Source organism: Lepisosteus oculatus, chromosome 14 (genome assembly GCF_040954835.1).
Source record: "Lepisosteus oculatus isolate fLepOcu1 chromosome 14, fLepOcu1.hap2, whole genome shotgun sequence".
Classification (NCBI taxonomy): domain Eukaryota; kingdom Metazoa; phylum Chordata; class Actinopteri; order Semionotiformes; family Lepisosteidae; genus Lepisosteus; species Lepisosteus oculatus.
The window spans coordinates 31596179-31612900 of record NC_090709.1 but is presented as its reverse complement, the minus strand read 5'-3'; the positions used below and the strand labels follow the sequence as shown (position 1 = coordinate 31612900).

General features: G+C 41.7%; 1 non-coding gene and 1 pseudogene across 1 annotated transcript; one reads left to right on the top strand and one right to left on the bottom strand.

The window, feature by feature from the left end:
- The window catches only part of LOC138242338 (zinc finger protein 850-like), a 1462105-nt pseudogene that overhangs the window by 419297 nt on the left and 1026086 nt on the right, over positions 1 to 16722 (top strand).
- trnay-gua (transfer RNA tyrosine (anticodon GUA)) lies at positions 10119 to 10206 on the bottom strand. Its single transcript is given in 2 exon segments — positions 10119 to 10154; positions 10170 to 10206. It is a non-coding gene; the product is annotated as a tRNA-Tyr (tRNA).

The following is a 16722-nucleotide window of genomic DNA, read 5'->3' as shown; positions in this document are numbered from 1 at the left end:
TACAACACTTCACTGTTGCATTTCTGAGTTTTGACATTGTGAACATGGCATGTTAAAGTATATAGAATATCTAGATCAGAACAGGCTAACTGCAATTCATAGTGATTTATCATTTTCTATTTTTTCAGTGATTATGACACTTCGGTATGAGGTAAAATATGCTTCAATGACAGAATAAATAATCATGGAAAAAATACCCACAGTGGACATTCATAGTTGTGATTATAGGAATGTTAAATATCAGGTGAGTAGCTGCGTCAGCATGCGTAGGCTGCAAAGGAAAAAGTAAAGGATTATTCCATATCTGAAAAGAGAAGAAAGGAAACATAACGTGTTGGCTGTGGAGCCTTCTTCAGGTGTGAGAAAGACAGGGCAGTAAGCAAAGATAATTTTCTTTATCTTTGCTTACTGCAGTTTATCTTTGATGACAACATCAAAGACGTTAGGAAAATTTACGGCTAACAGCTCCCCATCAACTTCCTTTTATAACTAACCTCATCAGATCCCTCAACTCCCAACTCTTCCAGTTTCTCACTTCAGAGAAGATAAAAAACTCAATAATCCTCTACAGAGAAAAACCATCAAGACCCCTATCACCTGCACCAATCCTAACCTTGTTGTTACTATACCCTCCAAACTTTTCCTTTCACGCCTTTGCATCCTCAGCTAACATATTTTAAAATTACAACAAAATTACGATAGATTGTACAGTATTTATGTTTAAAATTAAGGTAAATATGTCAATATATAAAAAATCCAACTGCACAGTGCCAACGTAACTATGCTTGTCAAGTTCTCAAACAAACCTGCATTGTATTTTTAAAATATTTCAGCAGATGATTCAACGGGAGTATAAATGACAATTCGACAATCATTTTTCTTGGGTGAATATGGTTTTTTGGGGAGTTGCGATGTTGGGCATTATTGGACATTTCCTGACACATCCTGACACATGTTAAACACTCGCATTTCCTGTAAATATTAAAATGGTTATGGTTTCGCTGAGAAATCCAATCGACCTTTGCAAAGACAATGTTTACATCGCAAAAGAAATCCGTCATTGGGTCGAACCACCAACCTTTCGGTTAACAGCCAAACTCGCTAATCGGTAAATTTCCGGTTAAAAAAAATCTCTTACCGTTTTTTTTTTGCCAGTCGGAAATATTTCTTCTGCACTGATAACCAAGAATTGTTATTAATTTTTCGCAAGCTGTGTGAATTTCTTGAAAAACAAGTTTTCCAGAAAGGAAATGAATACATGCATTTAAAGAAAACAAGCCATTTGTGATTGCCCGAAATGGTACGTTCTGTACCACAAGATACTGTGGGAAGAAAGATACGGCTGGGATTTGAACCTAGATTCTTGAGGCGCGTTAACCAACTAAGGCATGGTGATAGGGTGACCATCACCTTTTATAGCCACTTGGACACACCGCTCTAAGACATCTGTGTTCAGTTAGCGCTGAGCCTGCTCTCAGAGCAAATTGCCTCTTTTACATAGCAGCCCCGACACTGAGAAACGAAGAGAACTGGCTTTTATCTGGCATTTTTCATGTTCAATGCGTTTGACATCTCCCAAGGGCGACAGAGTTCTTTTGCGACACTATTTCTTCTTTTTTCTTTCTGCAGGGTTTGATAAAAAAAAAAACGAGAAGTCATGCAAGGGAAAAATATACTTTTTTTTCATAGAGAAAACGTGCACCAGGAAAAGTGTTGAGAAGAAATTAGTTAACATGATACGTGACCTAACTTACCGGAGCAAACGCTCACCCGTCGAGGTCTGCTTTACTACAAGAGTGAAGTACAGTGAAAGATTTGATCATTTCTCGGCGTTGTGGAAGGAAACAGTCTTTCTTTGAATTCTAAGCCAATCGGAATTTCAGTGCGACACATAAACACTTTGTCTGATTTAAAGAGATTATATTTTAAAACTTATAAAAATGTAGAAAACACCTGTTTCTCACTTTGAAATCTTAGACGGGACGGTGTATTACTAGTCACAGCGCATAGCTCACTATGGTGCTATTCAGGTTATATGATATACCAGAGGTTTAATAAATAACGGGTCTGATTTCGGATCATAAGATTGTAGGTTCAACTTCTACCTGGCTCGTGTAAACGTTATTCAGGCTCCGCAGTAATAGATGGTTACTATGTAATGAACTGCACCTGAAAGCAAACGTTGGGTCTGTTTCCTTTTTTCTCCAGCATGAAATAGCAAATCATTACAAAAAGCACCAGCTAATGTCCAATAGCGGATTTTTTTTCAAATAACATTTACTTCAGGCTCCAGACACTTTTTAAGAAAACAAAAGTGTCCTGAAACTCTCTAGCAGGTTTGCTTGAACCTGTAATAAAACAAGTTATCTAAAACTTCCAGGATTCCATTCCACTTTCTGATGTAGCTGTCTCTGAAGTCGGACGTGATGTTTAGCGGATGTGAAATGTGTTTCTCTTGTGTTCAAGGATATTCGCTGTGTGAGCTCCACCGCTGTTGGTGATTTTCCTTTTAAAATAAATAAATCTCTGGAAATTTTACGGAGTGTATCACTTTCACTGAGGCCGAGAAGTTTTAAGCAATACAGAACCCGTAGGAGGCAGCAAACTCGCATATATAGCTCACTGTGTATATAATGAAGAAGCAGAGGTTAGTTTCTCATCTGCGCGTTACAGAGCGTTACGCAACTCGTAGTGTACCAACAGCTAGGGTTTGATCCCTGCACAGGCTATTAGTTGTAAATTGTAAATGACGTATAAGAGATTTATAGATAGATACTTTATTGATCCCGTGAGGGAAATTAATAAAGCTTATCCAGCTGGCTTTTATGTTTCACACTAAATTGCGATCTTGAAACCAAAATAATTAGAAATATGGAACACAACCGTTGTTCCACAAGAAGGAAAGCTGTTTAACACTGACGTCACTCCTTTTTATTTAACCCAGATTGTGAAGACAACTCCGCCCTATCAAAGGAAAATGTTGCACAAAAGTTGGAAAGCACACTCTGAATCCATCTATACTGTATATTTGATTTCCGCGATCCGTTCAAGGCTGCTTGGTGCTTCGCAAGCACGTCATTTCAGGGAAGAAACTCAGTTTAGAGAACTACTGGTGCATTTTCACTCATTGAATTTGATCTTTGTACTCTCTTTTCATTCTCAGCTATAATATTTCAAAATTACAGTTCGGATTTGTTGGAAAACTTCACAGGCATTATTAAGTTAGGACTGTACAATTGTATTTTAATATCTTGGTATATTTACCTTCATTTTAATATGGATGTAACCATAAATGTTGTACTTTTGTCGTACTTTTTAAAACATTTTAACTGAGGACGCACGACGACTATTATACCGTGTGATACATGCAAGACATCTGTAAACGAAGATGTAATTACAGTCAAATTGGCAATTAACAGAAAACCACAATTTTATTCCTCGATATCGATGATAAGTTGAAGGATTTGAAGAAACAGCAGCAATAGCAGGTGATTTTAGTTTTGAACCCATCTTTACACCTCAATAATCCATTTGTCCTCGAAAAAAGAAGAGACAGGCATGTTTTGAGTCTCATAATGATCATCTTCTCGATCCAAAGAAACGTATACATTTGATTCCTTCCGTAGTATTTTGGATTTTCTTACGAAGATCTCACGAAGTATTACCAGGATCTATATTTAGCGTTCTGTAGCGATAACACTGCTGATATTGATTGAGTAGAAATCTATGATGTATAGACAACTTTATCTGAAGCGAGAAGTCCTAGAACGCTGCCTATGAAGTGTTAGGATTCATACCAAGTTATACTTTTTGTTTTCAACCCAAAATGCTGCTATTGCATTACACATTATGTGAACATTACCAGTTTTGGTAGCTTCTCTGCGCGATTTTTCAAAACTGAAACTAATTTCAAAATTACTTAAGATCAACCATGACAAAAAATTATAAATCAGGACTAATATTAATATCAACTGATGTTACTACAGAAAAAAAGATTTAACTGAAATATTAATAAGACTATGCAAGCCTAAAAAGTAGAACAATTCAATTTATATAACTTTTTTTTTGAGAAATGGGCTCACACACCGGAAGACACTAACGTTTCTCTTCGTTAGAGTATGTGAATAACAGTTTAACCCAAAATGTTTGGAGTCCAGAGGAAGGATTCGCTCGCTGAATGATCTCTCAAGAAATCCCTGGTGAGATTCAACAGGTGTTTTCTTCAACAGCCACTTAACGTCTGATGACCTTCTCTGGATTTCCTGAATATGACGTTAAATTAGTTCAAATCATTTGGTAGTTAACAGAACGAAATGCTTTGGAGGTACATTTAAAACAGCAGAGCAACACTGTAGCACTTCGTGTGTGACTGAATTTAATGAACATGAGCAAAGAAGAGTTCTCACTCAACAGAAGATTGTGATGTGAGCACAACAATATAAGTCATTCGGAGATGTCAGGGATTGAACCCAGGATTTCATACATACAAAGCATACGCTCTACTACTGAGCTACATCCCCTATGTCGCAGGTGGTGGAACTGACTTAAAGATGTGCATATGTTCACTGAACACAATCCACCCTTCACGAAGAATGCCTGCAGTTTCCCACTTTCGCGTTTCTTCTACTACAAAGTAAATTAATAGGAATGAAGAAATAAGGAAGGGAAAATAATCGCATCGAAGCTTCCAGAGACTGGGCAAAATGAATAATTTATTTTTATATCTAGTCACATGGGCGACGGTGGTTGATTCTTCAACGGGGGAGTGCGTTTTTCTACCTCCTTACTCGACTGTCTTTCAATTATGTTTTCTTTGAAACCTTTTTGCATCTTTTAAGTGCTTGCGATTAAATTACGCATAGAAAAACAGCAGTACAGTTGATGTTCATGGACTGATGCACACAACTCCAGTGATAAAGCCCTGTTTGTAAATATTGTAGAAGAACGTTAAAGGGCGAAACAACGCTCCAACCACGGGAATGGTAACAAGAAGGATCGTGTTCTTATTTAATATGTGCTTTTGAATTGCCTTGTCAATACACATAGGCTTTAGAGATGGACAAATAATTTACAGTGGTGTTTGTAAACAAAGATGGAACATGTTATTTCTATACCAGGAAGAAAGGAGCAGACTCTTAAACTTTAAGAGACAGAAACAACACCTCATCACCGCTAACACTAATTAAAATGACATCACAACAGAAGAGTGAAGCCTTGAGTGAATCAAATTAGTTTTCGTTGGTCGTCTGTGTCTTCATAACTTTGTAGGTGAGAGAGAGGATTGCGAAAATGTGCGGGTGCTTCTTAGAAGTGTGTTGGTAGTACAGGTGACTTCCAAATAATTGAGCCGGGTTTTAATCCCGGCCAGTGCATCCCCAAACCTTTTCAAGATAATCATTTATCCGTTAGCACATCTCCTGAAACTAACATTCGAGGTAGGAAGCGTGCTCTTAAACACCAAAACACTCAAAAAGGAAGAAGCAGATCTCTGTACACAAGACAGTAGTGCGATATTAGAATTTCTGAGTTCTTGACAGATTAGAGCTCCTTCTCAGAGGTCCTTGCTCGCCAAATAACTTTGCATCTGAGGAAGAGCACCACGGAAAAAAAACCAACTCAACAAGCGAGCACGTTGGTTGCTCTTGCTCTTAATGCAAGGAGCTGTTTTTTTTTTCCTCGCAATAATCATTATTAACCAAAAACAGCAGCACAGGTAGGTCGCATTTGTGATTATGTCACTTCTCTGCTTCAGCAAGGTCAATAAAAGACTCTGAAAGTAGTTATATGTTTTAAAAGACAGCACAGGAAAAAATGACAGTGCTGATTATTTTCCAGAGACGGAACACTGATGACCTATCCGAGCTGATTGATAAAGCCCACCCAGTGGATACTCTAGCAGAATGTCAAAGAACATTCACCTTTGTATCCAAATAAACGACAGGAACAACATCAGGAAGCACAATCAATTCCCCTTTTAAATCTTTCCTGTAAGGTATGCTATGTGAATTCATGAAGTTAATCCTCTGATCTCTTTTGATCACGAACAAAGTATTTCTGATGGAGCGCTATGTTCAAAGATTTAATAAGCTTTACTCCTGCCAATGATTCGGTGTGAAGAATTAAAAGTTTCACAGACAAAAGCAGCTCACCACCACAGCCAATATTAAATGTACTTGCCGGTACACTATCATGTGCACTGCCTCAAAAGTGATCTCAGCAGATGTTGTTCCCTACATAAAGCTGAACGTGCCAAAGAGAATTTCTGTTGAGAAAACAACATATTTTTTCTGCCTTGATGTTAAGCCTGTCTTTTAAAAAGTCTATCTCTAAACACCTCCCGCAGCCTAACAAAAAGCGCTTTTACTGATCGTATTGCAGGTCTTAAAACATTAACATTTGGCAGCAGTGGGATTTGAACCCACGCCCCCAGAGAGACTGAAGCCTAAATCTAGCGCCTTAGACTGCTAAACGCTACCTTCCTCCATAGCCGGCTTAGAAAATGCCGGGGGCTTCAGCTCTTGTCGTCGGATCTAATGATATCATGAAATGTGGAAGTGACTGCACCTTCATCTTCCGAGATGCTTTCAATAGCACAAACGCTACTTTCACCGGCACAAACATAGCAATAACGAAGGAGGTGGGTTTCATCCTTTGTGCTGTTTGTAGGGGCGCAACTCTACGTCGACCTACTGACTTGAAGAGCAAACATCAAAATCCTCTCCTACTACTATTGCTTTTTTCATAGTTTCTTCAAATCCTTCATTTGAACGTCGATTTTGAAGGATATTGATGATAATACCACATAAATTGTGGTTTTCTTGTGATCGCCAATTTTATTCAAATATCAGCCTTTTTTACGGTTCCTTGCGTGTTTCACAAGGTATAATAGCCCCCCTCGCATCCTCAGCTAACATATTTTAAAATTACAATAGCTTATAAAGCATGCATGTTTACATTTATATTAAAATTAAAGTAAATATACAAGAATACATACAGTACTAACCCAATAATTCTTGTCAGGTTCTCCAACAAATCTGCGTTGTTATTTTAACATGTTTCAGCTGAGGGTGCAACAGGAGTATAAATGAATTTTCCCACCAGCCGTTCAAAGACTAAATTCCATGAGTGAACATTATTTTCTCAGAAGTTGCCGGCATTGGACTTTGCCGGTGGTAATGAATTATGTCCACAACTGTTGTAGTAGTTCCTTCTTGAAATTCGACACGTGCAAAGCACTCGTAATATCATAGGTGTTAAAGTTCGCTGAGTCTATTCGAGTCATGGTGTGTATCCCTGCCTATCATTGGGAGACGGGTAGCTTTTTTACACTCAGATTCCAATCTTCAATGCTTTGTGTGAGAGCTTACATAACTTTCATTTTCTCACATTTTCTGACGACTGTTCCAAAGGGGCACCCTGTCAATTCGGAATACTTTTCAAAAGTCTGCCTGCATGTTTGATTATTGTCATTTCATTTCGAAAAAGTTCAATATTGATCATAACTAAAGAAAATAATGATCACGAACAAAAAAGGGATAAAGATGCGAGTCGATCTTGAATCACAGCTGGGTGACACGGGCTTCTGTTCTGATATGGTTGTACGAGAAACAGGAGGAATCGCCAATCTCCTATAGAACATGAGTTGAATCAGGAGTCATTTTGTACACTCATGCATATGTCAACGCCTGACCTACATCGTAAAACTAACATTAAGTTGTCAGAGACATTCATTTATATACAAACAAGAGACAGACCAAGTAATAATTCTACATTAGTTCAGGTGGGTAAACCTGAACTAACTAACTAATAAACCTATTAATAATTCTACATTAACGTGTCTTACACTGATCAGACTAATTGACATGGTCTGATTCAGAGCCTGTGCAGTTCGTGCTAATTACAACAAGGACAGTTCTGAACCCTCATCACCGAACTGAGCACAAGTTCAGCTGTTCTCCAGTTTTGTTACGCATGGTTTTTCATTGCAATTGAGTTCAGAGCTGGAGCTGAACTCCAGACAGTACAGTGTTTTGGGTAAGTTGTCGAAATTCGCATGAGGCTGCAGACAACTTACCTAAAGTGTGTTCTATAGCTTTCAGGTGGAGTTCATTTATATAAAAGAATGTAAGTGGTATAAACGAAACAAGCCAGACGGCAGTCCAACCTACAGTATAATTTTCTGATGGAAGTCCTGACGCGTTATTCATTACGCCACTGATCCTGCTATTGTAGTGCTAAAATAAAACACGTTTTCTACATTTATATCTGTTTAAAAATCACTATCTAAAAAAGACAAAGGGTTTGTGTGTCGCGCTAAAATTCCGCTTCATTTCGAATGCAAATAAAAACCATTTTGTTCCAAGAAATCATAAATTTGTCACATCCTTCATACTACTAATAAGTATACGAATAAATACTCGGAAGAAGCCGCTCAGGTATTAGAGAGATTTAAAATCGGATCGGAGGATTTAGAGTCCAGACTGCAAACCAACAGCTGACACAGGTCTTTTATAGAACCGTTTTGATTTCCTCTACTTTGTCCCCGTGACGTCATTGTCCTGCTCACAGCCGAGCCCGACACACATCTGGTTTCTGTCGCTGGGCGCACACACTGCGGTCCATGCGGGTCCTAATACCCCAGTACAATGACGGGGACACTAAACTGTAAACAGGTGCCGTCCTTCGGCTGAGACGTAAAACCGAGGTCTTGTGATCATTCAGGAGAATGGTGGTGGTGGAGGGGAGTCCCCATTACCTGTAAAGCGCATTGAGTGGAGTATCCAGAACAGCGCTATATAAGTGTAAGTGATGATGATGATGATGATTATTATTATAATGTAAAATGCAATAAAAAAATCAAACTTTGATTCAAAATAGATTAATGTAAAAACTGATAAAGCTAATGCTTTTTTCAGGGCTATATCTACTTTTTTTTTTAAAAAAAGCGAAGTCTGTCGCGATTGTGAGAGTTAGAGAATGTGTTCCAGTGGGTGCCTTCATATCATGAGCGTCAGTCTCGCCCGTAGCTGCGAGAAGGTTAAAAGCACACAAGTGATCTGTAGACGATGTTCGGGGAAGAAATAATTATGTTTTCAGCACAGGGAGTGAGAATGAGCTCAGCCCGGCTCCCAGCAGAATCCATTCTGGTTTGGTTACTGTTAGACTGTGCGTCTGAGGCTCTTTGGATCGCAACGTAAAAAAAAACAATTGCTCACATCGTGTGACTTTCACGACAGGAAGGAAAGATATCACTTTAAAAAATCAGAACTGAAGATTTGGATCCTGGGCCTCAACTTAAAAATAAACAGAGTTTAACGACAGGAAATTGATTCCAGTTGTCAGATCACGTATACCCATACCTTAGCTTTGTGCAACAACCTGAAACTTTCAGGTACCATAAATAATATTATTGCTAAACATATGCCATTCTAATCTGCAAGCGACCAGAATATAGAATACGAATTTTTGTATAAATATGCATTAAGTCCTGTTCTACACCTGCATGCTTTGGAAGCGCTGGCCTACCTGTATCAAAATATCAGATTGTGTTTCTGCAACATTTCGTGATTAGTACGCCATTTTATCTAAAACAGTCACAACGAGGGCTTTACATGCAGTCTGGGGTATTTAACCCTTTTATATTTTTGCCACTTTATATCGAACCTGTTATACTCCCAGAAGTGCACAGTAGCTTGTACTTAATAAAAATGTACAATTCACTGCTGGTATAAACAGATGTGTGCCGTGTTTGCCTTTGTAAGCATTTGTTTAAAAAATAAGTTCACAATACGATAAAAACACAGAAAGCACAAACTTTATAATACAACGATACAAAATCAATACCAAATCATTATGCCAATTAAGTAACTATCCTTTGAAAACAGAGAACACCTTTATATCTACAAAAAACTTGACATCTGTATGTATTTTTGAATTACAAAGCAGACAGTGTAGTCCCTTAATTCAAAGAACAGATCTTGGCCAAAACAAGACAATCAGACGTGGGCTGAATTCGGAACAGGAGCCTTTGCTTAGTTGATTATTGAGCTTTTGATCAATGTCTGAATAAAACAGATTCGCTTTTTTAACTCTTTTATTAAATTACATGAAAAGCACCTTCCTTCGAGCCGGAATCGAACCAGCGACATAAGGATTTCCTGTTAACTCCACTACAGTCCTCCGCTCTACCAACTGAGCTATCGAAGGGATGCTGTAGCATTGCTCTCTGGCACATACTGCCCAATGAAGTAAAATGTGAAATGGGTGATTTAAATCCCACTTCAACATCAAGTTTCCAACTCGTTTCCTTAGTCTCATTTACCTTGAATTTAAGCCACGAACCAGGATTCTACTGTATAAACTTCCAGGGATATTACAAAATGTTTGATGGGGCATCAATCATTCCAGGCGGAAATTGATTCCTTTTTTTTCTCGAGGGATCATATTAAACATTTCATTAGTCTCGAGAGGAGGATCACCATGAGACACAAAACAAACAGTTTCTTTCTGTCTTTATTATGTAGAGAAAACCGGTTCAGGGACGCCAAATATGTAATCATAGTGGCTCTCTGAAGGCACCAGTTCTGTAGGGTTTGGGCATTTACTGAGACAATTATTAATTGTAGCAGTAAATCACAAAGTTGATTCTTTTGATGGCTTTAGAATCCAACCATGCGACATAACTCAAACAACGCGCACACACAGGTACTAATACACGAGGATACATTTATTAATACATAGAATATGCATATAAACCTAACAGATCTTATCGAGAGGGTTATCAGAATACAAAAGATATATATTCAATCAGTTACAAAGAGTTAAACATCAAGAGGACATACGTTCAGTATATCATTCATTAAGACCGTTTCGTAAAGTGAACTTGGTTACAACTTCTACATTAGATACTCAAACAAGTACATAACTCTTAGGAATTAAATTGATATCAACTGGTTGGGATAACAATTGAATTCTCGAGCTGTAATGCATTGAAGTTGAATACTCATCCAATCTTTGGGGATTCAGATCTCCTGCGGGCACAAAGAAACAGTTGCAGGCTGTTGCTGTCCAATCCGCGCTCTCTGGCTCCGTGCCAGGCTGTGCTGTGCGGCTTGCGACGGTGCGCTGCTGATGCTCACTGTTGGCTTTAACTAGCAAAGTTTGTGCACAGGAGAAAAGATGACTGTGGGTCCCAGCAAGTCAGGAAGAGGACCAGTTCGTTATGATGAAGAGCTAGTTCTGAATAGTGATTCAGCTGTCCACAGTTCCGACCTGTTCACGAGGCCTGCTGCTGGTTACCCTCTGGCAACCTCCACTCTAGACTCTTAGAACAAAGGAAAGTTCTGGCACTCGGACACACTGGCCGTTCCGTGGTTGTCCGGGCTGAGTCTCAGGATGGTCAGGAGGCGCGCTGCGAGAATGTCCTGCCCTTGGGAGCCTTCTGCTCCTGGGCCGTCCTGCCCTGGAATTCTCACAGAATCTTGTTGAATCTGAATCTGAATCTGAATCTGAATCTCTCAGGCTCTCTGTGTTGCCTGTTTTTACCTGGAGGAACTTCAGCTCATTGATTGGCTGAAAGTTCCATGGGCATCAGAGTCCCACGTGGGTTACTCGGCCCTACCAGTCCCTGATTGGTTGATCAAGGTGAGATATGAGTCACTTAGTCCTGACACTTAGGAATGCAATCCAGATGTCCAACTCGCACTCCCTAGACAGATAGGCACCAATGGATGACCATTGATCATGATAGCCAGGCTTAGCTAAGTGCATCCCCCTTTGGGAGCTGTCCTTGGACCTTAAATCACCTTGCATGAATGGTTTCTCTGTGGCTGCACCCTAGAGATGAACAGAGAAATGAGGCCTAATTTGGGAAAGCTCAGAAACACTTAATTCTGCCTTATTATTAAGCCTCGCCGCTACATATCCCCCCTTTTTGAAGGTCACGAGGTCCTGAGGCGTTGTTGCCTTCAAAACAAAACAGAGTTAAGTGATGTCCCTTGTCATTAGAACATTAATCTTAAATGTCTACATTACTCCTCGAGAATTCATACCAGAACCAGCATTGGATACAAACAGGATGAATAACATCTGGAGTATGTATAAACACGGTAGGAGACATTATCTCAGTCTAGGAATTACACATCAGGAAGTTCACTGTCAATATCTGATACCTCTGTGGTAGATATTTGGGGAGAAGTCACTTCCTTTCTTTTGACATGCTACCTTTGACTCATTCATGCTACCCAGAGTACATCTTGATGTGAGAGTACATCATTCAGAGTACACTGTCAGTCATGATCCAGCTACCCGGCAGTAGTGTTACAATAACAACAGTTCCTGTTCCCAGCCCCCCGATAAACCACAACACCTGTGTTGGGTATCTGCTAGGGTGGTTTGGAGGTTTGTTCCATTAAAGCAAACTAACTACCTGTACCTCTTCAGGGCTTACTGTTTCTTGGATTTCTATCCAATTGAATAGTGTGGCACCTGAAGGCATCTTAGACCTCAAGTTTGGTCTTATATTGTCTGGTTCTAGACAGTACAGTGTTAAGTCACCAAGCTGTACTATGGCCTCCTTGGGAACTTACAGGAAAACTATTGGTTAGGTAGCTGCATTGTGGTAGCTGTATCATGCCCGTCACAAGTCATAGTGTCAGTTAAATGTGGTGTGCTTACCAGCCAATTACTTCCCACCTGCTCTTCATGGGGTTCATTAACCTCCCTCTGCCCATTAGTAGCTTTACACCCTTCATTGGTGAATCGTTTAGACACAGCCAATGGATAGCTTTGGTAGCCATACCCATCTCAAGATTTGGAACCGAATTCAATCTTGGATTGCCTTCTGGGTGAGCTATGAGCGATGGGGTTAATGTCACATACTCCTCTACTGAGAAGAGTGGAATCAAGTGGGTTGGGATTTGTGCCGTGGTTAGACTGGCTACAGTGGCACTAAACTCCCTTAACAGGTCTTGTGTCAACATTCTGGCCTGTTGCACACAAGCATAAACCCACTGTATAACACCAACAATCATGTCCACTGTTTGGGGAATAAGGTTTAACCCTGTTGCATAGGAAGTTGCCTGTAGGGTTTCCCCTAAGCTTTCCAACTTTTGCTGCTGTTGATACAGTCTGTCACTACCCTCTGGCATCTCTGACACCTGCCTTCTTGGGGCAGTCAGGGTGAGAGTGCCAGTAGCACACAAACCTACCAGAAAAAGCAAACGTGCAACAGTGGCGGCAGCAATCAGTCCTCCCAAAAGTCTTTTCTGGTGGCTGATCCCAGTCATCTCCTTCTGAGTGACTGTTGCCTTTCTAAGCTGGCGCAGCATGTACATGGTGTCTTTCTCAGTATGCCATGTGGCATCTTGGGCACCAACCTCCTGGAAATCTGGGGAGATCTGACGCAGCGGCTGATGCTGCTCCTCCTTTTCCAGGGCATCTGCTTTTTCGATTTGTTCATGCCTGTGCTCTAGGAACCCTGCAGGGGGCGGTGCAGCGGTGGAGCATGCCTGACCCTCGGCTGAGTGGTCATCTGGAGCACCTGAGTGATCTGGGATTGTTACCCCATTCTCACTGTTCAGGTCCACCCTGCACACTTCCTGATTGAGGAATCCCTCTATTGGCATGTTTACAATCGTTCGCTGGGCGTGGGTGTAGGACACCTGCTCGCTCCCCCCTTCCCTCGCTAGGGGTTCAGGGAGCTGCCCCAGCACTGGGATAGCTAGTTCACTGTCTTTGAACTCACTATCACTCACCAGGCCCATGTCAGTGCAGGCGGGGATTCTGACACCCCTCTTTGCGATGTCCTGCACTGGCAGGCGGGTGGCTTGACCATCCAGCTCCAGTCTGGCTGAACCACTGTTGGTCAGACTCAGACTGACAAACTGAGCTGGTGGCTGTAAGAAAACCGGCTCGGCTTTCATTCCCTGTCCCTTCCTGGGGACTGGGTGTGTTGGCAACCCTGCCGTTGAGGCAGGAACAATCAGGTCAGTCTCACTCACTACCTGGTAGTTGTGAGAAATAATATTACCTGACTGCAGGTTCCCTGGGTCACAGCAGAGGGAATCGGCATCTGGGATCAGGTGTGTCCACAGCGCAGTAGTCTCAGCGTCCAGCTGGACCTCCTGTCTAACCTGTGAATGTTGCACTAGGGGCACCTGGCGGTGGCCCTGCGACAGCTGCTCAAGCAGATCCTCACTAATAGAGGACCTCTCAGGGCCAAGGGTGAGGGCTACATCACCAACCTGGTCTCCTGCCATCTGGATCCCTTCCACCACTGCGGGGTGGTGTTCCTGAACCCTCTTGGGTGCCAGGGTGCACAGGGAAAGCTCCTTCTCATCGCCATGTGGGGAGATCTGCTCCTCTTTAGGGATGTAGAAGGGGTGTGCTTTACCTGGTGGATCAGGCGGCTGCTCGGAGCACCGCTCCTGTGGCAGGGAGGCTGTTGTGACCTCAGCCGGGACACGACTTCCCTGTATATCTGGGGAACAAGGAAATATTTTTATTTCTTGTCCAGAGGGAACGGAAGGAATCTTCACATAGGCTTCTGTGTTCGGTGGGCACTGTGTGAGCACAGTCTGCCTCTTGGCCCCCCTTTCCTTCTGTACAGAAGGCTTAGGAGCCTTGACCTTTTTCCACACTTTGCCTTTCTGGTGATCCACCAAAGGTTCCTCTCTGAGTCGCATGCCCTTTTCTTTTTCTACCCGTTTGAGCTTGCCGTGTGACATCAAACACCTTTCAACCTCAGTGTCAATCAGTGTCTCACTGGGTAAGACATCTCCCATGGCAGCCTTGAGGTAAAAGCTTCTTGCTTTTCCTCTGCGTTTTACTGCCTGCTCTGTGACTTCAGGGGTGGAGTCAGCACTCACTTGGGAGTGGCTGACCTTATCCAGGCAGGAACCATTCCGCTCAATCAGATAGACTGAGGGAGGGAGAGGGGGCGGGTCTCCGCCTCCTCCAGTGGAGAGTATCAGCTCATTCACGCTTCCGGCAGCCTTGGGGAGCGGTTGTCCCTGTCCTAATAAAGCTTGTTCAAGCCTGGCCAGGCGGGCGGCTACTGAATCCTTTTGTTCAGCCTTTTCTAGCCCTTTCCCTCCCCCGGTGTTCTCATGGCACTTAGGACGCTGGGTGCGGTCCTGTGTGAGTGCTTTGGAACGGGGCTTAGCCAGCTCAGGAGCCTGTGCTCCTTCGAGCAGGGGGGAATTAACCCTGCTGGCTCTGACGGCGAACACAGTCGCTTTAGCAGCTTTTTGCTCAGAGCGACTTTGGACATCATACTCCCAGGCTTTCTGCACGAATCTCTTAATATCAGTCATTTTCATGGTCTGTGCATCTATATGCATTAAGATCATCTTTCTGACTGACGGGTGGAGATTCGCAATGAATAAACCCTTGAAATGTATGTTCTCTTCGCAACCCTCATCATTTCGCCCTGCAAAATAAGTTCGTCTAAGTCTCTCGTAATATTCGCGAGGGGACTCTGCTCTCTCGTGCTTAATGTTAAGAGCGGCGGCTATCGCAGCAGTCGGGTCAATAAACGATAAGTGCTTGACAAAGCTGCTCAAAGTCATTACAGACTTTCTTCATCTGCCTAGCCATCCACTCATGTACAGCTCTGCTGGTAGTTTTCCTGACAAGAAACACTTTCTCCTGTTCTGTGGCGTTTGGCAGGTACTGCAGGTTATACCTGAGGTCCTGAATATAACTCTCGATATTATTCTCTGACACTGCGGGGTCAAATCTCTCTATGTCCTTCGCTAGCTCTCTCAGAGAATGGAGATCTATTCTCCTAGCTTCTCCGCTGACGGAGATGTGGAAGAGATCGTGGTCAGACCTGTCGCTGCTAGAGAGAGTGCTTAATAGCGACTCGAATTCAGACCTTTTACCAACCATCGTTAAACTTAAAGAGTATTACTTTTAAGTACGAAATCACAGTTTTACCACAGAAAACCACAAGATCAAGTATGCAATCAACCTGGTAGATCGCAAAAGATCACAAAACAATCAAGCACTGCTTAAAGAGCAAGGGTAACTTTTTTCTTTCGGCTTTCAGCACACTGTATTGTCGTGTATGAAACCCGCGGCGTTTTATATTGAATTATTCCGCTTGGTTGACTCATTTCAGTCTTGCCACGCCCGTGCCAGGGACGCCAAATAAATGTAGAGAAAACCGGTTCAGGGACGCCAAATATGTAATCATAGTGGCTCTCTGAAGGCACCAGTTCTGTAGGGTTTGGGCATTTACTGAGACAATTATTAATTGTAGCAGTAAATCACAAAGTTGATTCTTTTGATGGCTTTAGAATCCAACCATGCGACATAACTCAAACAACGCGCACACACAGGTACTAATACACGAGGATACATTTATTAATACATAGAATATGCATATAAACCTAACAGATCTTATCGAGAGGGTTATCAGAATACAAAAGATATATATTCAATCAGTTACAAAGAGTTAAACATCAAGAGGACATACGTTCAGTATATCATTCATTAAGACCGTTTCGTAAAGTGAACTTGGTTACAACTTCTACATTAGATACTCAAACAAGTACATAACTCTTAGGAATTAAATTGATATCAACTGGTTGGGATAACAATTGAATTCTCGAGCTGTAATGCATTGAAGTTGAATACTCATCCAATCTTTGGGGATTCAGATCTCCTGCGGGCACAAAGAAACAGTTGCAGGCTGTTGCTGTCCAATCCGCGCTCTCT